Source organism: Peromyscus eremicus, chromosome 2, assembly GCF_949786415.1.
Source record: "Peromyscus eremicus chromosome 2, PerEre_H2_v1, whole genome shotgun sequence".
In the NCBI taxonomy this organism is placed as follows: Eukaryota; Metazoa; Chordata; class Mammalia; order Rodentia; family Cricetidae; genus Peromyscus; species Peromyscus eremicus.
The window spans coordinates 107211987-107237288 of record NC_081417.1 but is presented as its reverse complement, the minus strand read 5'-3'; positions in this window follow the sequence as shown (position 1 = coordinate 107237288).

Genomic DNA, 25302 nt, shown 5'->3' with positions numbered 1-25302 from the left:
GTCCCACAAGAAGACCAAGCTATACAACTGTCACATATTGCATCTCTTGCAAGAGAATGACATCAAATGTATTGTAAATCTTTATCTTTATTTTTCTATTCAAATTTCACAGATTATGAAATTACTAGAAAATTAAAATCAGCAAAATGTTTGTGATAAAGAGTCATGGATAGCATTTTTAAGAGGGATTGTTTCAAGAACCTAGTCATGATACCAATTTCAATATTGTCTTCTAATAGCTGTAACTTCTAAAAAACCCATTCAATTCTAAAATTTAGCTCCTTTTACTCACGACTTCATATGCAACACTCATTAACATAATGGGGTAAAACTATACATTTAAGTTGAAAATGATGTATCCTAGTTGAAAGGAATATCCAAGGTGTTCAAATCAAAGGAAACATTGCTCAGCAAAGAAATTTTGAGTCATTCCATCCATAACAATGCATTTACATATGTTCATCCTTACTATTATGGCGATCTGTGGTCCATGCTTTTTGCAATTATTTAGCATTTTTATCCTGCATTTACAGTCTGATGTTTCTCTCCCTCCCACCAATTCCCAAATAATCACTCAGAGGTTTAATATTCCTTATAAGTGTTCCCTTTTTCTTTTATCTCCTAAACCTACATTTTTAAGCACATTGTTACCCATTAAGAGGCTCTTTTCATCTGAATTTGTCCTTAACTGTATATCTGTAACCTTTTCTTACCTTATGAGCCAAACTTTAAACTGCTAAATAGCATGGCTAGGATAAAAGCCTCTCTTTTGGTAGTTGGCTCTGGTCCCCTTAGCTTCCTGAGAGCCTATCCTAATGCCAGAAATAGCAACGAGAGTCACACTTACCACTCCAACTCTAGAAACCTGTTGATTCCAGACAGCACCAAGTAGAGCACAGCCCAACATCCACTAACCCAATTCAAGTGCTTGGAAGCAGGACCTCCCAAAAGAACTGTCCGTGCTACTAGCATGAAGCAGGAAGCCACATCCTGCCTCTACTTGCCACTAGCAAAACAGAACAACTATATTATACCTCCTGTACCCAAAGTCAAGGATCATAGCAGGAGAAGAGAAAGAAAGATTTTAATAGCCCTATGTGTGAGATGACTAGAAAGAATCAATTTTTTAGACACAACAGAGTATTTGTATACGAATACATATTAAAACTCTTAAATATATATTTAAATATGTAACTATTAAATATAATATATATATATTATATTTAATAATATGCACAAAACCTGCAAATCTTAGGTCAACAGATTTCTAGCATGGATATGGGAGGTGAGCATGAAGTCCCACCATGAGCTAAAGAGTTATTGGTAGTTGATAGTTTCTTGGTGATGTAAAATCAGTTTTCTTTAAGAGTGTGGCCCCTAGTAGGTAGATAATCTTCAGTTGAAGGCCACACGTGGAAGTTATATGGGTAGCATAAACTATACTTGGTAGATTACAAAAAGAATGACAAAAAGTCAGTTGGGTAGAGATGAGGTATGGAGCAGGAAGGAGTTTGGGGAAGGGAACAGATATCATCAAAATTCAATGCCTTTAATTCCACTACTTGGGAGGCAGAGCCAGGTGGATCTTTGTGAGTTCAAGGCCAGCCTGGTCTACAGAGCAAGATCCAGGACAGGCACCAAAACTATGAAGAGAAACTCTGTCTCAAAAAAATCAAATGATAGTAATAATAATAATAATAACCCAAAGACCACTCCTACCAGAGAAGTTGGTAGGCTGACTGTTCTTTACCTCTCCTTCTGCTCCTCCAATTCCAGTCCTTCCAGTCTTACCCACAGCTCGGTAGCAAATCACTTGCTGCTCTATTGCCTTTCCTATTTGACCCCATCATCAATGGATCACAAAGATCTTCTCTTCCAAGCTTCGTTTCATAAAATCATTCTAGCCACCAACACCAGCACTCTTTCCCTGAGAATATACCAACTGAGCTAGTCAGGGACACAGGTAGTCTAACTGCAGACCTGTACCACTCCTTACTCTCCTCTAAACACAGTCCTCCAGTCTTAACTTTAACTCTGTAATAGAACACCAACTACAGCCTTCCTTCCTTCTCTATCCATACCTTCTGTGCATCCCACAGACTTTTCCCTCCTAAGCAACCTCCTTCCACTTGTTGCTTTACCATAGCCCCCGACTCCAGCAGGCACTCTTTTCTAATCCACTGGCCATTCCTGCAAAGGTGGCAGGTAGGCTGACTGTAGACCTTCCCCTCTCTTCTGTTTCTCCAAATACAATCCCCCAGGATCATCTCCAGTAACCTTCTGTGGTAACCTCTCTTCACTGTGCATCCCCATTTTATGAAGACCAAATAAGCAGATCTTTGTTGAATGCTCTGTTCTATTCCCTAATGTGAACTCCTCCAGACTCCTAGCTTACCCTCATTGCCAAGTGTCAGCTCCCAATACCCAGAGGCACTTTTTAGTTGGAACCACCTTGACCCCACCTATCAGGTCCACAGAAGTTTCTCCACCAGGCAACATATAGACATCAAACTCTACTAAAATCCAGAAAAGAAATAGAAAGCAAGGAACAAAATACCTACCAAATAAAGACAAAAATAAGCACCCAGAACTATGCTTATTCCAGCATAACAACACAATCAATAAAATCCATGGCAGTATGTCTCCACTAGGGCACAACAACTTTGTCATAGCAGGCCCTGGATACTCCAACATAGCTGAAGCACAAGAAAAGACCTAAAAGCAGCCTATATGAAGATGAAAGAGGTCATTAAAGGGGAAATTAATAAAACCCTGAAAGAAATCCAGGAAAACACAAACAGTGCAAGAAATGAAGAAATCTATTCAAGACATGAAAATGGAAATAAAATCAATGAAGAAAACACAAATTGAGGGAATTCTAGAAAAGGAAAGTTTGGGAATTAGAACAGTAACTACAGAGACAAACCACCAGCAGAATGCAAGAGATAGAAGAGAGAATCTCAGATGTTGAAAATGCAATATAATAAGTGAATATATTGGTCAAAGAAAATAAAAGTCTAAAAAAGGATCCTGACATAAAACATATAAGAAATATGGGACACTATGGAAAGACTAAATCTAAGAATAACAGAAGTAGAGGAAGGAGAAAAAAAAAAACAGATCAAAGGCCCAGGAAATATTTTCAACAAAATCCTAGAAAATTTTCCTAACCTAAAGGAAGAGATGCCTACAAAGGTACAAAGAGCATGCAAAATACCAAGCAGATTGCATCTGAAAAGAAAGTGCCTTCACCACATAATAATCAAAACACTAATTGTAAGGAAAAAAGAAAGAATATTCAAAGCTGCAAGGGAAAAAGGAAAAAAAGACCAATTAACATATAAAGGCTGACTTATTAGAATTACATCAGACTTCTCAATGAAGACTCTAAGAAACAAAGGGGCCTGGACAGATGTATTGTAGACTTTAAGAAACGACAGATGCCAGCCCAAACTCCTATACCCAGCAAAACTCTCTATCACCATAAGTAGAGAAAATAAGATATTCTATAATAAATTCCAATTTAAACAATATTTATTGAAAAGTTCAGACTTACATAGAGTGCTAAAGGAAAACTTGTAAACATTAACTGCAACTATGGAAACACAGGGAATAAATAAACTTAGATCACCAAAGAAATAGAAGTTCACATACACACACACACACACACACACACACACACACACACACACACACATCAACACCATCACCACCACTAACAAAAACAAGTTAACAGGGATCAGCAATCATTGGACATTGATTTAGCTAAATATTAGTGGTCTCAATTCCTTAATAAAAAGACTCAGACTAACAGAATGGATGTGAAAACAGGGTCCATCTTTCTATTTTATCCACGAAACAAGTCTCAATATTAAGGATAGACATCACCTCACGATAAATGGTTGGGAAAAGTTATTACAATCAAATGGACCAGAAACAAGCTGGTATAGCCATTTTAATATCTAATGAAGTAGACTTTAGAACAAAACTAATCAGAATAGGGAAGAACGATACATATTCATCAAAGGGAAAATCCACCAAGATGACATTACAATTCTTAACATCTATGCACCAAACACAAGGGCACCCACCTTTGTAAAAGAAACACTATTACAACTTAAATAACACATTGACTCTTATATGCTGATAGTAGGAGACTTCAGTAATACCCCACTCTCACCAATGGACAGGTCATTCAGACAAAACCTAAACAGAGAAATACTAGAGCTAACAGATATTATAAACCAAATGAACCTGACATATTTACAGAAAACTCAACCCAAACACAAAATAATAAAATTTCTCAGCACATCATGGAACTTTTTCAAAAGTTGACTACATACTCAGACACAAAACAAGTCTAAATAGATACAAAAAAAAGTTGAAGTAACCCCCTGCATTCTATCCGACCACATGAATTAAAGCTGAGTGTCAACAACAGAAACAATAGAAAGCTTACAAACTCATGGAAACTGAACAACTCTCTACTGAGTGAAAAAATGGGTCAAGACAGAAATAAAGAAAGAAATTGGATGACTTTTTAAAAGATAAAATGCCCTTGACAATTAAGGGAATGATTTTATTCAAGCTTCTCTTATAGAATAAAATTCATAAGGAAGATCCCACAAGGAGAGCAAACTAAGGGCTTTATAGATGCATTAACTAAGCAGGTTGTGAAGGCTGGGCAGTGAGTTTCCATTCTGAGCTGGGGGAGGCTATTATGTGATATGATGTGATATGCATAGTTCTCCATTTCAGTTCACTGTTTCTTGAAACACAATAAAATGTATTTCAAAGTGATGGCAGATTCCCCGGCAACCTTTGGTGCTGTCTGGAAACATGGGCTTAGATAAAGTTCACTCTTGTCAGTTGCTCTCAAATTAGGCCATAAAAAGAGAATTTAGTTCAGAGAGGGGAGTGTTTGGTCTTTAATTTCTCATTTTTAAAGACTTTAAATTGTCTCTATTTTTCTTGTTACTCAGGAACACGGAGAAAGGACATTATTTTGAGGACATTGTATTTCTCTTGCCAGAAGAGGCAAATATGACAATGGCAGGGTTATAGTTGTCTTTCTTATTTTCAGATCTGAAGATTTGAATTTTACTTTTATTATTTAGTTAGTTCTGTGTCTCAGTTTTGTATTCTGTTTTTTTTTTAACTCACTCTGTTATTGTTGGTGCATTCTTCTAAAAACTGGGCTGCATTAGCCTTAAAAAATATCATAATTGTCAGGGGACATTTTTCTTTTCATGAAGTCTATAAAGCTCCTACAGTGAGCTTGTTTGCATCCAATCAGAACTAGCTAGACATCCTTCATTACTTAAAATATTTAGAAATAACATCTTTTATGGTTGGATCTTGTGTTAAAATAAACAATATATTTTCAGCTACTTTTAAAGTGTTTAAGAGCATTGTATAAGCATTCTTCAGAAGGTTAGTACTTTGTCTGAAGTTAGACAGTATAAAATGGAGAGTGTGGTCAAGCAAAATAAGGTTTAATTGAGTCCTAGCATTCTCAAGTGTTCCCTGGTGTTGGGAATCTGATCATGCTCTGCCTTAACATTGACTTGAATAGAAGGCTGAGTCTCCATTAAAGATAAGAAAATAGGGAACAAGAGAACTTTGACAGGAAAATTCAGTCCCTGGGTATATGTCTTTACTGTTCTCTGTCCTGGACTCCTTTCACTACGGAGAAGTTACTATTTAATCAACTGATTCTTAAGCATTTTTTGGAAGAATTCACTTAAACAGTGTCAATGTGTGTGGTTTCTGAAATTGTGGGGAAATATGTGTGGTTTCTCTATATAGAAAGACAAGTAGTTTCAGGATCTGTTTCTCGGGCTAGTCAATATCACCTTCTCCCAGATCTTTTGTATGTTGACTTTCCATTTGGACATGGAAAGATTCTAAGATCAGATTTAGACAGAATGAGATTGAGTTTGTAACTAAAACTTACAGGTTAGAATCTTCCTTAGGTTATGGTCTGAAACTGATATTGCCACACTTAGCTGACTTAATCTAGTACATTATCTAGCAGACCATGACCTCCTAGTACATTATCTACAGGCTCTAGAGAGGAAGCCTTCATTGTCTCCTCATAGCTGAATGATTCCTGGGAATCCTTAGTGTTTGTTGATATAACTCCATTCCTACAATCTGCCTTAGTTGCTAAATTACATTCCTTGAGTTTCTCTATTAGGCTTTTGTTTGTTTGTTAAAAATGTGAGTCACTGGATTTGGGATAAACTCTATTCAAGATGATCTCAACATAACTCATTTCTTAAAATATTTCTTTCAAAGAAGTCAAATTCTGAAATTTCTGTGTTGAGTCAGTGCACTATTCATTATAGTACCCTGGGTAACAAGTTAGTTGTTACTTATCCTTTACACTCAAATATGTTTATGCTATGCTCACAATTTATCATCATCATTAATATTTTTGTTGTTGTTATGCTGAGTATATATACATGTGCATGCAGGTGCAGCTCTCTCTCTCTCTCTCTCTCTCTCTCTCTCTCTCTCTCTCTCTCTCTCTCTCTCTCTCTCTGTGTGTGTGTGTGTGTGTGTGTGTGTGTGTGTGTGTAAGCCATAAGTCTGTATTAGATATCTTCTTTAGTTGTTATTCACTTAATTTTTTGACATGGAGTCTCTTATACAACCTGGAGCTCATTAATTAGGCTTGACTTGCTGGGAAGGAAACCTCAGGGTTCTTCCTGTGTCTGCCTCCCTTGTGTTAGGATTACAGGTGGGTGCAATGTGTGACTTTTTATTATATGCATCTGGGAATTTAAGATTTTCATGGTTATGTACTAAGCACTTTACTGCCTCCTCCACCACAGGAACTTTATCATTGATGAGCATTGCTACAGGCATTGATTTCCCAGTATTTCTTCCTTTCTGTGCTTATGGACCTCTTATCTCTCAGAAAAGAGCCCTTAAGCACAACTTTTCAGGAATTCACCATAAATGCTCTTCAGAGAGTAGAAGGGAATGCAAAGGGCATAGACAGGGACCACTGGCACTGACTGACATAGAAACCTGCTTAGAATTTCTACTTTTGTTAAATTCTTGATCCCACATCTTAAATTTTTATATATACTGCATTTCCTTTAAATTTTAGAAAAGCAAGTATCAATTATGGGAATATTATAATTTATGATATGAATAATCAATTGACAATATAAAATAGTTAACACCACAATGATTAAGATAAAATATTATTAAACTCATACTATTTGTGGTATAATACATTATTCTATCCCTTATTTAATGAATTTTAAAAATATATATTCATAAGCCATGTTATTTGAATCATATTACTTTTCACTTGATATGTATATGATAGGTAGAAACAATATGGTTCACTGTTCTGCCAAGCTGAGAGGACTTTACTAAGGTCTCAATCTGTCCTAAATGTATATGTAAATATATGTTCTATATCTTCTCATACTTCCATTAGGCCTTTTATGTAATATAGAATTTTAGTACATTGGTTTTGCATTCATCTGTGAAACTGGTCTGTGAAAAGAATCCTATTTTCAACAATACTCACAACTAAGAGCCGAAGTCTCTTCATTGGACCTTTCTGCTTAGGCAAGGAGTATTAGTTATAGCCATAGCGCATTGTTTTACTAAGATGTTTAGTGTTTGTTGCAATTGTATTTAACATAGAATAACACTGACATGATTTGGGTGCAACTATATTGAATGTACTATTGCCTAATGCTTTTTAAAATCTTAGTTGTGATTGTATCATCAAAGAAAGGATAATCAAAGTTCATGTCAACCGTATACCTTAATATTGTTATTCATAACTAAGTTTCCATATTAATTAGGTCACCAGTGAAATGAGTTATTAAGTTACATCTAAGTCTATAAAAAGAACTTAAAACAGTTTTATGTACTGTAAGTTTCATTATGTCATTAAAAATTATGAAACTTAAATGTGTGCTCCTCTACAATATTTAAAATTAGTTAAGCCATTTTATTAATATTTTTGTCATTATTGTGACCGTTGGAAAACTTGTTTTCCAATAATAGTAATTTGCATGTGGTTATTTTATTGAGTATTTAAATGAAATGAGAATAGTAATAGTTTTCAGCTGTAGCTACGAGTAAGACCTTATAATATTTTTATTTGCTGTGTTTGATTGTCCTACTTTGTAGATATTTTTCTTTTATCTTATACATAGGTACATTTTATATGTTCTTTACTTGAAATTATTTTAGGAATATGATAGTGTTTTGAAGTAAGATATATATTTCATAATGTGCATAGTATATACATGTATATATATATATATATATCCTTATTATTAATAAAGCTATTGTGATTCTGGATATATATATATATATATATATATATATATATTTCACATTAAAGAGTCATATTTATAAATCATATTGCCATGAGATAACTAATATTTCTTTTTTTTTTTTTTTGGTTTTTCAAGACAGGGTTTCTCTGTGTAGCTTTGCACCTTTCCTGGAAGTTGCTTTGGAGACCATCTCAAACTCACAGAGGCCTGCATCTGCCTCCCAAGTGCTGGTAATATTTATTTCTTTTACTCACTATGTAAACTGACTGAGAAACACAAAACAAAACAAAAAGATACAAATAGATAGATGGATAGATAGATAGATAGATATAAGAAAAGCAAACAAAATGATGAAAATTGTTGTTTCTGAAAGTTTTTCTAGTCCTCCCCTGCTCCTGTGGCCCCATGGTCTGCAGCCTCTCAGACCCAAGTAAACATACAGAGGCTTATATTAATTAAAACTGCTTGGCCATTAGGTCAGGCTAACTACCTGTAAGACTACCTCTTACATTTAAACTTAGCCCATTTCTGTTAATCTATATGTTACCACAGGTTCTGTGGCTTTGCCTATGTGCCATTACATGCTACTCCCTGGATATTGGGCTGGCATCTCCTCCTCAGCCTTACTCTTCCCGGAATTCTCCTTGTCTGCTTATCCTGCCTATACTTCCTTCCTGGCTCCTGACCAATCAGTGTTTTATTTATCAACCAAGTAGAGCAACACATTCACAGCATACAGAATATCCCATAGCAAATTGTTAGCTGGAAGTAGCAATCCTCGTGTTGGTGAGACTCTGAAAGCATACATTTATGCTGTGTGTTGATAACATTCATTTGTTTCTTGAAGATGCTGTCTTGGGTATTTGTATTGATTTAGATATTCTAAACTGTGATTAGATTAGTATTCTTTTCCTAGGGTGGCTTTCACAAATACCACAGTACTACTGGCTTAAAATAGCACAATTTATTTTCTCAGAGATGAAGAGATCAGAGTTTGAAATGAATGTGTTGGCAGTGTTTGTTTCCTTGAGAAATTCAGATGGAAACACTGTCCCATGGCTTTCTCCTAACTTCTTGTGACTGGCAATTCTTGACGTTTTCATTGTTTATAAATGAACCACAAATTACACATCCATTCTCATGATGTTCCATCTGTATCTTTGTTCCATGACTGCATCTAAATTTTCTTATTAGAATACCAGTCCTTGGGTTTAAGATGAACCTTAAATCCAGGATGATTCTATTTCAAGCGCTTTTATTTATATTTTCAAAAACCTTATAATTAATAAAGTCACTGTATGAGGTTCTGTGTAGGCATTTATTTGTAAAATCATATACAATACATTACATTATAGTTTTCATCATTTCGGGAAACTAACATCAAATCTAAGTTTGTCTGCTTTTAACATCTGTAAATACTCTGGAAACATAAAGTACATATTTTAAAATCTGAAAGTTCAACTAAGTCATTTGATAGTTGTTGAATACGAGGTAAGGAATAAACAGAAAAGTCTCCTGATTTTGTTTTTCTATATATTTAGAATATTCCTAAGGGAAATATCCATTCAAATTTCACATTAAAGAGTCATATTTATAAATCACATTGCCATGAGATAACCTAATATTAATTTATTTTACTCACTATGGAAATTGACTGAGAAGCACAAAACAAAACAAAAAGATGCTTTGCTAAAAAAATCTTGTATTTCATTATTTGAAGGATACATTTGGACCAAAACATCGTGTGGTTAAGTAATAGGAGCTGAAGCTAAAATGATTCATTGAGAAGGAAGAAAAGTAGGCATCATACCACATTATACATATATAAAATGATAAAAAATACAGCTACTAATATAAATAACTCTCATGAAAGGGATATACACAAAGGATGAGAAATATTGCTGACCAATGAATAGGATGTAGAAAATGTGCTCATACTTTAAGGAATTTATTCTTGCTTGTCTTTTTACTGAATATCCCTGATCAGAGGTGACCTTCTCACTTCATTCAGGACTCTGCTCAAATGCATATTTTCATGTATTATATCTCTGTTCACCTGAAATGAATAATGCTGCTCTGCCACTAGTACAACCTCTAGTACTCCATTTCCCTTACTCGGATTTAGTTTTTTTTTTTTTTTTATTCATTTTTATACACACACTCACACACATACATACAAACATACACACATTATTATTTGCTACCTACAGTGTTTTAAATTTAAGAATTGTGATCACAATTTAGACTTTGTTCAATTTACTGCTATTTATCATAATGGCCAGAATATGCCTGGGTGTGAAAAATGCTTAAAATCATGAATGAAACGATTAAATTGAGTTATTAAATTATATTAATGAAATGTGTGGGGATTTTGAGAGCTCCCAAGTGTCATCAGATTTTGTATAATATGCATCAAAATCTCACAAAGATACCAGATTCTGCAGATTCTCTAATTAACATTGCTTTTGATCTACTATGTGTATGTCTTGCTTTTTTTTTAACTACAGTAATATAAGCTATGATAGAGTTTATGAACAACAAACAATAGAACCTATATTCCATGTGCAGTTATCTGGGTAAAATATACTAAGATAAATATATGCAATAAACATAAACATGGAATGCATTCTACAGACAAATATAATTCATTTCTAAGATTAATGATTGGTTTGGATTGTGTACTCATCTGTTTATACATAATTGAGCAAACAATCAAAAGCTGAACACAGTCTTAGCAAATAATGATGTATGAATACTGTCACAATAGTGTTTGTAATTCTCTAACTTAGAGTCAAGTTAAGTATATTTTTTTATTTGAATTGTCAGGGGACCAAGAATATGTGTAGTGTAGAATTGATCTATGTGGTTTTGATGAAAATCAGAGTTTGCATTGCTGTTTCATTGGTATTATCAAAGGTATTTTGTTGTGAAGCATCTTTAGATTGTCAAGAACTGTTTCTGAAACCAGTTGTAGTTTTTCTTCTGAAAACATTGTAATTCATTTTTTTACATCCTTAAATTAAAGAATTCCTTCTGTAAAATTGATACTGTAGTTGGTAGATTTACCTCAGAGGGATCTGCAACCTATTAAATCACAGATGAAGAGAATTCCCTACTCTAAACAGAGTTACAGAGTACACACATCTGCCTTCACTGCAAAAACGTTTCTATTCAAATTAGGCAGACCCCCTTTTACACTAGGATCACACCTGCATCTGCATGTATTGAGGATATCAAGAAGCAGCCATGTAAAGTGGCACAAAACTGTAATTCTAGCACTAATGCAACTGAGGCAAGTGGATTGCCATGAGTTTCAATGTCAGGTGCAGCTACATGTGATTTGGGGGGAGAAAAGACTTCAATAAGAGGGTCATAAATAACACATACCTAGTTGCAAACATGCATTTCCTACATGCTTCTATAACTTTTTATATGCTCTAGCCTTAGATCTAAATGTCCATTTTAGAAAACTAAATACCATATTAGGTTATTCTAAAAGATGCCTCATGTCAAAAATGGCAGCTGATTTTTCCAGTCTCTAGCTCACAAAGTTGTCATTTATATTTAAATTCTAATTACAGCATAAATGTAGTCCACAATAACTCAAGAAAAAGACATTTATATTAATATGCATATGCTGTAATTTTGTATTATTGCTTCATTGATTTTGCAATATATTTACTCTCAGAGGTTGAAGTGGTATTCACAAAGCCTATAGAGTCATTAGGAACTCAATATCAATCCTTCAGGTGCCAATCATGCACTGATAACTACACAGTCATTCATAGAAAATAATAGCAACCTTATTTATGAATAAAACTTCTGCCTAATAAATAATGTAATTTTATAGAAATACTGCATTTTTAGATATACTAATAAAATAAAACATTATCTAACATTATATATTTAATACTATATGATATAATTAAAAGGCATTTATATAAAGAAATACTGGGCAGTAAACTAATATATAAAACTACTGATTGGGGAGATAAAAAACACAGGGAGCTCTTAATAAAAGGAGAGAGAGAGACAGATGCACAAGAAGGGACAAGGATGCCGGGCGGTGGTGGCGCACGCCTTTAATCCCAGCACTCGGGAGGCAGAGCCAGGCAGATCTCTGTGAGTTCGAGGCCAGCCTGGGCTACCAAGTGTGTCCCAGGAAAGGCGCAAAGCTACACAGAGAAACCCTGTCTTGAAAAACCAAAAAAAATTTAAAAAAAAGGAAAGGACAAGGATGGTAAAACAGCAATAAGAATGTCTGAAAAAAGACATAAGGCATTATACTCACAATGTGTACCTAAAAGTCTACGTTACAGGTAAGTCAATGTACTAATATACATATATAATTTAAATAAAATTTTCTATCTGGTCTGATAGTGTTTTCTTTAAGAACGAAAGTTCATTTAATAAATACCACACTAAGCTCTCTTTTGAGTTGTTGGTCAAGGTTGCCCCTGGTTTCCTCCTACGCATGAAAACAGAAGATAAATCTCTATGGCTGAAGACATCCTGAACTTCAGAAACAGGACATGGAGACCCCTGAGCTTGAGCTACCTAAAAGCCTACTCCCTTAGGAAGAGCTTTCATAATATCAGAAGGAGCCATAAAAACTTCCAAAGGAGGGACGCAACCAAAACTCATACTCATTTCATGCCTATGACCCACAGTAATGACCAGCATGGCACAATAACTCTGACAGTGCAGTAATGGCACACTTACCATGGAGGTAAACAAGAGTCTCTAATTGAATTTAAGTCCCACTAAACAAGATAGTAATGATACCTGAAACTAGAATCCTAGCTAGCTATAAAGAGCATAGAGACAAATCTATAAACACCAGTTTACTAAATCAGCATAAACAGTTAACAACATTCTAAATTTTGCCCATATACCCACAAAAAAGTGCAGTTCATCCCCTGATCAATGAAACTTCTCTTTTCAATAGACATAGACCATTATAGAAAAGCACAAGCAATCAAAACTCTGAGTTGCAGTGCACGGTGACAATCAATACATCTACATTGTAACACCCATCCCAAGATGCAAGGATCAATGTAATACCCACTCCAAAATTCAGGGATCAATGCAGAAGAAGGGGTTGGAAAAATTGTACAAATCAAGATATCAGGTAGATTATTGTGAGACTATGTCTCCTAATAATATCAGAATCTCCAGCTGTAAAATCTTACCAACATGACTCCTCAATTATGGGGTGAATAAAGCTGACAACAATAGATAGGCTAACATGGAAAAGGGAAAGCTCAGGAAGCCTGAATTCAACACACAAAAAATCACAGGCAGCTAATGAATACTGAGACTGAGAGAAATAGACTTACTTAGGGAAGAAGACACCAATTGGTCATCTAATATTAAATGGTCAACACCAAAAACATTCATACAAGTAACATTATACAGATTGAGAAGGTTATATTTAGGAATATATATGTATATATGTTTGCATTAGACAATAATAAGAAATCATGATAGCTGTTTCCCCATTAAACAAATAATTTCAGGTTTATGTTTTTCCTCAGAGACAAAATATAACTTAAATAAGTCTCAGTCTCTCATTCTTTATTTCTCTATATAAATCATCCTTAAAATGACATTTATATATTTTTTTCTAGAGAATGAATACACATCATCTGTCTTCACTGCTTTACAATAGGAACATTTTTATCTTGCACAAACTTAAAACCATGGTTTTTGATTTGTTTCTTTGACTTTAAAGTTTGATGTACTCCACTGTACATTTCAAATAATATGAAATAACTGAAAGTATCTGCCCATCATGTATGGTATCAATTTTGGGGAGAAAGAATTCTTTCTTAGAAATATACACATTTTGCAATTACTAAAGTCATAATTATTGAACTCTTTCTTATTAGAGAATATATACATTTAGCATTTTTTAAAAATAATGAGTTGAGATTATAGTATGGAACTCTAGAGCCTTTTAGAATCTACATGGATTCATCCTTAGAATGTTGTTATATAGCAGTGTTTGGTATTTAATTATTAGGTTATTGAATACCCTTTTAAGTCACTGATTTTTTTTCCTTCAGGCTTGTTGAAAATTGCATTTTACCATTTACTAATATACAGTCTCAGGCAAAAAATGTCTAACCTTTTAAATCTTCTTTTTCTTCTTTGAAGTAAGTAAGAAAACTGTCTAATTTGTTCATTTGAGAGACTCAACTAATATAATGTAAACACAGAGCAAAATGTTCCGTTTTTGTCTAAACAAACATTCTATAGGAAGTCAAATTCTTTTCTCATCCTCAGTTGCCCATGTACTCACCCTTCCTGCAAAAGTCACAGCAGAGGAGCTGTAGCAAAGCTCAGATTATTCATTTGTGTAGTTTAGTTAGGATTTAGGACTTTTCCTAGAGATATATTCATTGTGAGTCAAATATAAATAACACCATAAATGAATTTGAAAAGGTAAGATCAAACCAAAATCTTGGCTAGATACAGGAAAGAATAGCTTAAGAGGAACTGAAGAGAACGAAGAGAACTGCATATCAACAGATTGTTGTCTATGAAACCTAAGACCAGGCTAGGCCCAGTCAATGAGGCAAGAAATATTTATTATAAAAATTATAATTAATGTAAAAATCATCAAAGCCACAAACAATGTAGACATATGTATGTATGTATGTATATTCCTTGTTGACACTGGTATGCTGACTTACATTATCATTAGGCTTGTCTTCTTTTTTTTTTTTTTTTTCTCACACAACCACATTGTTGTGAGTTTACAGAAGCATTCCCTGTTGTGTTTAGGGAACATGATCTGTCAACAGGCATCTTGGACCACTGCCTGTAACAATCTTTCTGTCTCCTCAGCAGTGATTTTTCCTTAAGCCTTAGGTTTAGGGGTTGTGTTATAAATATATCAGATGGGCTTGAGCACCCAACGTTCACATATTTGACTGCACTTTGACAACTACAACTTTGTTTTCTTTTGATTACATTAAGGTTTTTTAAATATATGATTGTTTCCACAGCCATTTACCAGCAAATTTAATTTTTCTTAACAAATATATATCCCATTTTGTAAATATACCACATTTCCATTACCCACTTATTACTTGGTAGCTAGCTATGTTGTTTTAATTCCTTTCTACTGTGAATATACCAGCAATGAACATGATGAACAGGTATCTTTATAGTAGCATATAGAGCCTTTGAGATATTTCTAGGAGTGCTATACCTGGATCTTGCTTGTTTGTTTTTTGAGTAACTATCACACTAATTTCCATAGTGATTGTACCACTTTGCACTCCTACCAGCAATGAATTAGTGTTTCTCTTTCCCCACATTTATACCAGAATTTGTGGTTGTCATTCATTTTTAATCATAGCCATTCCGATGGGGAAGTTTGAAATCTCAAAGTAGTTACAATTTGCATTTCCTAATGGCTATGGATGTTCAATTTTTTCTTAAATGTTTCTCAACTATTTTCACTTCATCTTTTAAGAACTCTCTGTTTTGAGAGGGAGAACAAAGAAAGAGATACCATGATAAATGAAGACCCCATGGGAATAGGAAGAAGCAGAGTGCTAGAGAGGTCCCCAGAAATCCACAAAGATACCTCCACGATAGACTGCTGACAATGGTCTAGAGAAAGCCTGAACTGACCTTCTCTGGTGATCGGATGGCCAAACTGTCATGATAGAACTCTCATCCAATGACTGATGGAAGCAGATGCAGAGATCCATGGCCAGGCCCCAGGTGGAGCTCCAGGAGTCCAATTGGAAAGAGAGAGGAGGAATTATATGAGCAAGAGATATTGAGACCATGATGGGAAAAAGCACAGAGACAAATAGCCAAACTAGTGGAAACACATGAACTATGAACCAATAGCTGAGGAGGTTTATATATGTTGTATTGTAAAGGTCCAATTTCATTTTTTTCTTAAGGTCATTTAAATTTCAGCAAGCTGACATGCCTCAGCTATGATTCAAATATTAGCTGACTTACTCAACAGGTAAATTATTGCAAAGCCGCTTTCCTGGACTCCTCTCACATTGTTATATTTAATGACTATTAATTTTCTAATAAGAATTTTATTAAAACAAGTATTTTTCAAGGTAATATACCTACTTCCAACTTTCATGTAGAACAATTATTATCTTATCATAATTTTATTATTTATCCATAAATTAATTTTAGTATTGGTAATACTGATCAAATGTAACCTTAAGTATGATTGGCTCAGTTTTAAACTTTATTACTGTACCCTCTCTTACTTGACTTTTCAAATTGATTCCTACATCAAGTCAAATGTTAAGATAAAGATCTACAGTTTCTAAAATAGAGATTCAATTTAAAAGTATACACTTGAAGTCCAAAAAGTAGAAGTTGTTCTCTTTTTTTTAAGTCTTCAGTTATATTATTTTAACTAAATATGAGTAGATGTAAAAGTGAATATTTTTTGGTTAAAGTTTGACCAATTGTAAGTGATCATATTAAGTGACATGCAGTTGCCAATTAAAGGAACTCCTTAAAATAGTGTAATATATTTATTTTTATATTTTATATTTCTTTGACTAAGAAAAGTTGTAAATTAGAGTTCTTGACTCTCTTTTATTGGTATCTGTGTTCCTTTAATTTGCTACAGTTATCCATTTTAATTGATGACAATCATGATTTTATTGATTCAATAGGTAACAGTAGGATGAGTAGTTCCTTTTATCACACTGTCTGTCAACTGACTATTGGACAAATTACTGACGGTGGGTCAGAGGCTTGAAAGGACATCAGTCTCAGCAAGGTATACATGACATTGGTGCTTATAAACCCCACACTGGTGCTGTTAATATGTTTGTCATCTTTGCAGAGACTGACTCTGTACGTTACCAGAAGGAGACAACACTTTTATTTATTTATTTATTTATTTATTTATTTATTTTATTTAATTAACATCTAGACTACAGTTTCCCCTCCCTCCTCTCTTCTCACTCCCCCCATCCCCTTGTTACCACCCCCAATCCACTCCTCCTCCATTTCTGTTCAGGAAAGGTCAGGTCTCCCATGGATATCAACAAAACATATCAAATTGCAGAAAGATTAAGCACCTCCCCATGTATTAAACCTGGGCAAGGTGACCCAGTATGAGAAGTAGGGTCCCAAAAGCCAGGACGAGAGTCAGAGACAGTCCCTGCTCTCACTGTTAGGGACTGTCTCTGACTCTCTTCCTGGCTTTTGGGAAAAGTGTCAAGGTCAGTGCTATGCAGGCTCCTTGGCAGTCAGTTCAGTCTCTGTGAGCCTCTATGAGCCAGGTTAGTTGATTCTGTGGGTTTTCTTGTGGTATTCTTGACCCCCTTGGCTCCTACAATCCTTTCTTCCCCATCTTCTGCAGTATTCCCTGAGCTCCGGCTAATGTTTGACTGTGGGTCTCTGCACCTGTTTCCTTCAGTTGTTGGATGAAGCCTCTCTGATGACAACTGGGCTAGGTACCAATCTGCAAGTAGAGCAGAATATCATTAGGTATCATTACACTGACTTTTTTTTCCCTCCAGTCATGTTTGGTTCTATTCTAAGTCTCTGGGTCATCCTGGTGTTCTAGGCAGTGTCAGGGTTGGCTTACTCTTCTGGGGATGCAACTCTTTATTGGCTAAACTGTTTGTGAGGTGGGCTTACTAATGGAGTCACTTGCTTTACATACAGCTAGTAGCTGATACCCTGGTGATGAATACCAAGTTCATGACCCTTCCCATGATGTTGCTAATTCCCAAATGTAACTACTTGCCCATGTTTGGGACTAAAGATGCCTATCTGATGGAGGAATGTCTTCTTATATGCTTTGAAAATGTGTTTCTCTGATTGGTTGATAATAAAGATGTTTGGCCAATAGTGAAGCAGATTAGGGTTAGACGGGACATTCTAACTAGAGAGGAGGAAGTTGAAAGGCAGAACAGAGAGGACACTGCCAGCTTTAGCCATGAGAAGAAAGATGTAAAGATAATGGGAAGCCATGAGCCTCTTGAAAAAGTATAGATTTATAGAAATGGGTTAATTTAAGATGTAAGATCTAGCTAGTGAGAAGCCTGAGCCAATAGGCCATACAATTTGTAGTTAATATAAGTCTCTGTGTGTTCATTTGGGTTTGAGTGGCTGAAGGATGGCAAGGATGTGTGAGCTGGGTGGGCACAGGAAAACTTCCAGTTCAAATGGCACCAAGACATGGGGTGAGAGTTTTCACCTAAAACCTTAGAAAACTTTAAAAAAGGGTTCTAAAATGGAGCCAAGAGCAGCTTCCTAGTTGACTTTCTCAGGCCAGCTGCAACCTGCACCCTTGAGCTACTCTATGGCTGGTTTGTGGCATATGGGCTTGACCTGCAGCATAGTAGATTCCCACCTAGGTACGCAGAGGCATCTCCAAGCCACACATTACACTGAGTGATGGATTTAACCTTTGCTAATACAGACAAAAAAAATAAAAAGAGGTTTCTGGGCTATATGCTGCTTTGATAGAAGCATAGACCCACTGCTTCCCAGAGTCTGTGGTGAGCATGGTACCCAGAGCTGGCTGTAAACATAGTACTTCCTCCATGATGGGAAGCTGAGGTGAGTAGAGCCAGCAGCCAATGCTGCCATTTCAGTTCTAGTAATGCTGTAATTTAAAGCAATAGATTCACAATAAGGCAGATTCAGGTGAAATAAACCTCTAAATGGTTTACGGTATATGTAAAAATGTATGTGGGCTTGGAAGAGAGAAAAGAAATGTAGGTAGTTATATAAAGAAATAATTTTAAAAAACAGTCTTTAAAGAGACAGTAAAGGTAATATAAAAAGTAAGCCACATAAAGATGGATATTACACCGAGAATCTGGATTGCGTTGTCTTTGATATATTTTTTTTTTTTTACTGAAGAAAAACATTTGATAGTAAAGGATACTCAGTTAAACCAATGTGTATATTTTAAAGGTATCTTAACTTCAAAATTTGTGTCTAAGGATATGTTGCTTTGGAAAGGAGGCTCTGCTTTTGTTTCCACAGGAAGCAAGAAACAATGGATTTGTTCCAGGTTAAGATGGATCAGATTTGATCAAGCCAGACCTCCTGAACTTTAACATATGGTACCTATCAACAGAGATTATAGCTGCTGTTCCCAGGACTTACCCATTATCTCGAATTTTCTCAGAAGATTACCAGAGCCCTTTATCCGCAGGAAGTAGCCTAGAAAACTATGCCCACATCCCCAAAATAATGGATTATAGATATATGTCTTTGTTTAGGTTGTTGGTTACAAATTGTTGTTGATCATAGTTAAATTCTTTCAAAAAGAAGAAAGGTGGATATGATGTGGAGATATAGGATATAGATCTGATAGGATAAAAGGATGGATTGTTGAACTTACTTTTAAGGAGCAACTTATTTAAAATGTTTTGCTTTTTTTTTATTATTTTGCAATACAGTTCAGTTCTACATATCAGCCACAGATTCCCCTGTTCTCCCCCCTCCCGCCCCCCTCATCTTCTCCCCAGCCCACCCCACCACTCCCACCTCCTCCAGGGCAAAGCCTCCCCTGAGGACTGAGATCAACCTGGTAGACTCAGTCCAGGCAGGTCCAGTCCCCTCCTCCCAGGCCTAGCCAAGCGACCCTGCATAGGCCCCAGGCTTCAAACAGCCAACTCATGCAATGAGCACAGGACCTGGTCCCACTGCCTGGATGCCTCCCAAACAGATCAAGCCAATCAACTGTCTCACCCATTCAGAGGGCCTGATCCAGTTGGGGACCCCTCAGCCATTGGTTCATAGTTCATGTGTTTCCATTCGTTTGGCTATTTGTCCCTGTGCTTTATCCAACCTTGGTCTCAACAATTCTTGCTCATATAAACCCTCCTCTTTCTCACTAATTGGACTCCCAGAGCTCCACACAGGGCCTAGGCATGGATCTCTGTATCCAGATCCCTCAGTCGTTGGATGGGGTTTCTAGCAGGACAATTAGAGTGTTTGGCCATCCCATCATCAGAGTAGGTCAGTTCGGGCTGTCTCTCGACCATTGCCAGCAGTCTATTGTGGGGGTATCTTTGTGGATTTCTGTGGGCCTCTCTAGCACTTTGCTTCTTCTTATTCTCATGTGGTCTTCATCTACCATGGTCTCCCATTCCTTGTTCTCCCTCTCTGTTCTTGATCCAGCTGGGATCTCCCACTCCCCCAAGGTCTCCTTCCCTCGACCCTCGCCCTTCATTATCCCCACTCATGTCCAGGCTGTTCATGTAGATCTCCTCCACCTCTCCGTCATTGGGCAATCCCCATGTCCTTCTTTGGGTCCTGTTTTCCAGGCAGCCTCCTCAGTGATGTGAGTAGCAGTGCAGTCATCCTTGTTCCACATCTAGTATCCTCCTATGAGTGAGTACATACCATGTTTGTCTTTCTGAGTCTGGGTTTCCTCACTCAGGATGATTTTTTCTAGATCCAACCATTTGCCTGCAAACCTCATGATGTCATTGTTTTTTCTCTGCTGAGTAGTATTCCATTGTGTATATATACCACATTTTGTTTATCCATTCTTCAGTTGAATGGCATCTAGGTTGTTTCCATGTTCTGGATATTACAAACAATGCTGATATGAACATAGCTGAACAAGTGCTCTTGTGGTTGCATTGGTATAGTTTTTAGTTTATTGATACAAATTTAGAGTAAATTTTGTTATACTCTATGTATATTTCTATGCTTGTTTAAGGCATTATGTTTATGTAACTCATTTAGATTGCAGTGGATAATTAAGAAATACAGATGTATAATTAGTCTTCTATGATAGTCAAACTTACAGTGATGTTAAATTTTTTAGGTATACATAGATATAATTCAGTTAGGTAGGTAGTCTTCAAATACTTCAAAGACCTACAGAATATGGCATTTGAAATGTTTTAAAAAGCTTGGACTTTCTGGACAATGAGACACATCTGCTCTTGGCAGAACCAATTTACTTCAGAAAGGAAGATAGGCCTTGAAGACACTCCATATGGAGTTTATCTTCTTCTTGGCAAAAATATCCATTTGGTCGAGAAACTGTTTTTGCATGGACTGCTTGACAAAATGTCATATAACCTGGACATACAGGACACATAAGAAGGTGACCACTGAACTTTGCAATACGAGATGGTCCTTTAGGTTCCTGCTTCAGAGGAGACTGCCACACATTCTACAGGACACAGGAAGAAGCAACTGAGAGACTCTAAGCCTATAGGAAGAAGATTGGATGCCCCAACATTGTAGAGGAACTTTGGATGACTGCCCAAGCAGCCAGCTATCCCTGTCATTCTAGATTTTTGGAAGTTGCTTACAATGCATTTCCTATTTACTTAGGTAATATTATATCCTTCTGACATCTTTGATGTAGTTGAAGACTAGATAGTTGCAATTTTCCTTTGTTATGATGAAAGATAAATTAGATATAAAACTTTAGACTTACAAATATAGGATAGATAGAATAGTTGTTTAATTTTGCCAAATACAAATAGACTAGATATTATAACTGTAATTCTTGCTTAATTACTGTTTTGTTATATGTAATTTTACTATGTTAAAGTTAAACCCTTCCTTTTTTTTTGTTTGTTTGTTTTTGTTTTTTGAGACAGGGTTTCTCTGTGTAGCTTTTTGCCTTTCCTGGAACTCACTTGGTAGCCCAGGCTGGCCTCGAACTCACAGAGATCTGCCTGGCTCTACCTCCTGAGTGCTGGGATTAAAGGCGTGCGCCACCACTGCCCGGCTCCCTTCCTTTTTTATTAGACAGAAAATAGGAGGTGCTGTGGGATGTTCTGTATGCTGTGAATGTGTTGCTCTGATTGGCTGATAAATAAAATGGTGATTGGCCAGTAGCCAGGCAGGAAGTATAAGTGGGAAGAACAGACAAGGAGAATTATGGGAACAGGAAGGCTGAGTCGGTAGACAAAAGCCTGCCATCCAGGGAGCAGCATGTAATGGCACACAGATAAAGCCATGGAAAACATGGCAATATATAGATTAACAGAAATGGGCTGAGTTTAAGTGTAAGAGCTAGTCAGTGGTAGGCCTGAGCTAATGACTGAGCAGTTTTAATTAATGTAAGCTTCTGAGTGATTGTTTTATAAGTGGCTATGGGGTCTGTGGGGCTGGGCAGGACCAGAGAAAACTTAACCTATCCTAACTTACAAGGATCTGATGCCTGTTCAAAAATATGGTGATATTATGTTCCCCAATATATTGTACACCCTAATAGACTTATCTGGGGTCAGAGAATAGAACAGCCACTAGATATAGAGGCCAGAAAATGGTGGCACACATACCTTTAATCCTAACATTCTGAAGGCAGAGATCTGTCTGGATCTCTGTGAGTCCAATGTCACACTAGAAACAGCCAGGCCTGGTGACACATGCCTTTAATCCCAAAAAGAGATGGCAGGAGGCAGAAAGGTATATAAGGCATGAGGACTAGGAACTAGAGCCTGTTAAGCTTTTAGGCTTTTGAGCAACAGTTCAGCTAAGATTCATTCTGGATGAGGACTCAGAGGCTTCCAGTCTAAGGAAACAGGATCAGCTGTGGAATTAGCGAGGTGAGGTGGCTGTGGCTTGTTCTGCTTCTCTGACCTTCCAGCATTCACCTCAATATCTGGCTACAGGTTTTATTTTATTTTATTTTATTTTTATAATTAACTTAATTTTACATATCAGCCATGGATTCCCCTGTCCTCCCTCCTCCTGTGCCCTCCCTCCCCCGCCCTCCCCCTAATCCACCCCCCATTCCTATCTCCTCCAGGGCAAGGACTCCACTGGGGATTCAGCTCAGCATTACTAATAAAATCTTTTAAAATTCATGCTACACAAAAGCCTCTTGAGTTCTTTCTGTTAGATGCCCCATTTTGCCAAATTATACAAATGATGGAACTGCTGAGGTCTAGATTACCCGAGGCTTTCCCCCGAGGCCCTGATGTATGGAAAGAGAAACATAGCTCCTTCTTTAAGCCAGAAATATGCTTGGCAGAGCCACCAGTAACCTGGAGTTAGAACATTGGAGTCTTTCCCTGAGGACCTGGTATATGGAGAAGTAAGACAACACTTTCTCTAAACCTAGAAATACTCCTTGCAGAGATGCTACTGGCCCAGGTCCAGGGTTTGGGGAAGCTATGGCATCTGATTCTGAGAACTCAACATTTCCCATCCTAAGGTGTTATATCTGTCCCATGGCCCTTTTGTGCTGAGTCTCTGCCTATAAGATACCTTGTGTTCCTCTTATCCAACATTTATTGATTAACCTCCTCTTGACATCATCCTCTGTATGATAGCTTTCCACTGACTCTGTCCCATTTTCTCCCTGCAAATAGGGTGTAATTGCTGTACTTCTTAATAAATTTACTTGCATAAGGCACCACCTTATGTAAGATCTCCTGATCCTAAACTTCCCTATTTTATTCTTTATCATCTCATCTCCTGGCCCTCCTCCTTAGGATCTTTTCAGTGAAGAACCTCATGCTTGTCCAGGTCCATGAGCAACCTGAGCAAAATGGGACAGGAAGACTGTACTGACATACCAAAAGCCTCAAGAACACCTACTGATGTTTTGCATTTATAGGCAGGAATGTGTCTAAATAACTGTGTCACATGTGATAAGTATTTTATCTGGCCATAATGCTTTCAGGAATTTCAGAGCTGTGCCTGACCCTTATATCTTCTGCAGACTGATTTACCATTCCCATTCTTTTATGTGCATTAGTATATCTTTCTGATATTTTTAAATCCATAAAAATTAAAATTCAGTGTTGTATCATCCATATAATGAAATCCTTCACAGTGGGCAGAATAACAAAGTGACAATGTGGCCCACTGTATCATGACTGTTAGCCTTTAAATAAAATCTGAAAGAAACCTTTAAAGACAATCTGAAGCCTTCCTGTTGAAATAGGAATTAGAATTGAGATCCAACAACTAATAAAATCATAAAAATTGTGTTGTCAATGTCCATGCAACATGAAAATATCACATCACTTGTATCCATTCTTTTGTCAAAAGAGTACTGTTTAATACAGTGGTATGGGTAGTAGTGGCAATACCCTTTTTAGTTCTCTACAACAAACATCCATTCTCCTAGAGCTGACTAGCTACCACTTTACAGGATATACCAGGCTACTGAAATAGATTTAGGCTAAGAGAATACTCCCTATTCTTGCTATTTCATTGATGGAATTTATAAATCTTCTGATGTCTTTTGACAGCTTGTACTATAGCCCTAGTACTACAATTTATCAGATTGACCAATGCAGAATTATCTTCTTAATAGTTTGTGCTTTTAGTAAAACTCCGTAATAGTGTTATACAGGGTATGCCCCATCCACATGGACACCACTAGCATATTTTCTTTCAGGAGAAAAAAACATATAGTCTTATCTTAATGGTAAAAATTACATATGTCAAGTTTAGTCTATTTCATAAGCAGTGTGTCATGCTCTAGTACACATATACTATATTCCAATGCCCTTTGTTCTTTTAGAGGTTGTCATAACTTAAAGTACACTTGACCCCAACATCCACTAAAGCATATACTTTGTGCTTCAAACACCAGTAAGAGACAGAATCCACAATTTATTATGGAGCTATCAGTTGCCATGTATGGCCATACTCACAGTCAATCATAGTCTTCCTATCAGAGGCACAGCTGGGATGTTCTCTACTTTCAAAGGTCACTTTCTCTCAACAGCAAGTGTAAAAGTGTGAGAGACCTATAGCCCCTGCCTTATAATTACTTTTTCCACTTCTTTATTGAACTTGCGTATAGGCTTTAAAGACTCATAAGCACTGTAAACTTTATCATTTTTTGCCAGGAACTTCATCTTGACATAAGTCTAGCCATATTTGATTTTGAGTAATACAAATAGACCCCATTATATGCTTTTCTATTTGCAACTCTTCTTTGATACTTTAATGTTTTGTGAATCCAATTTACATGCTTGCTTACTAAATCATTTATATCACTCCAGTCTTGTGAATACCA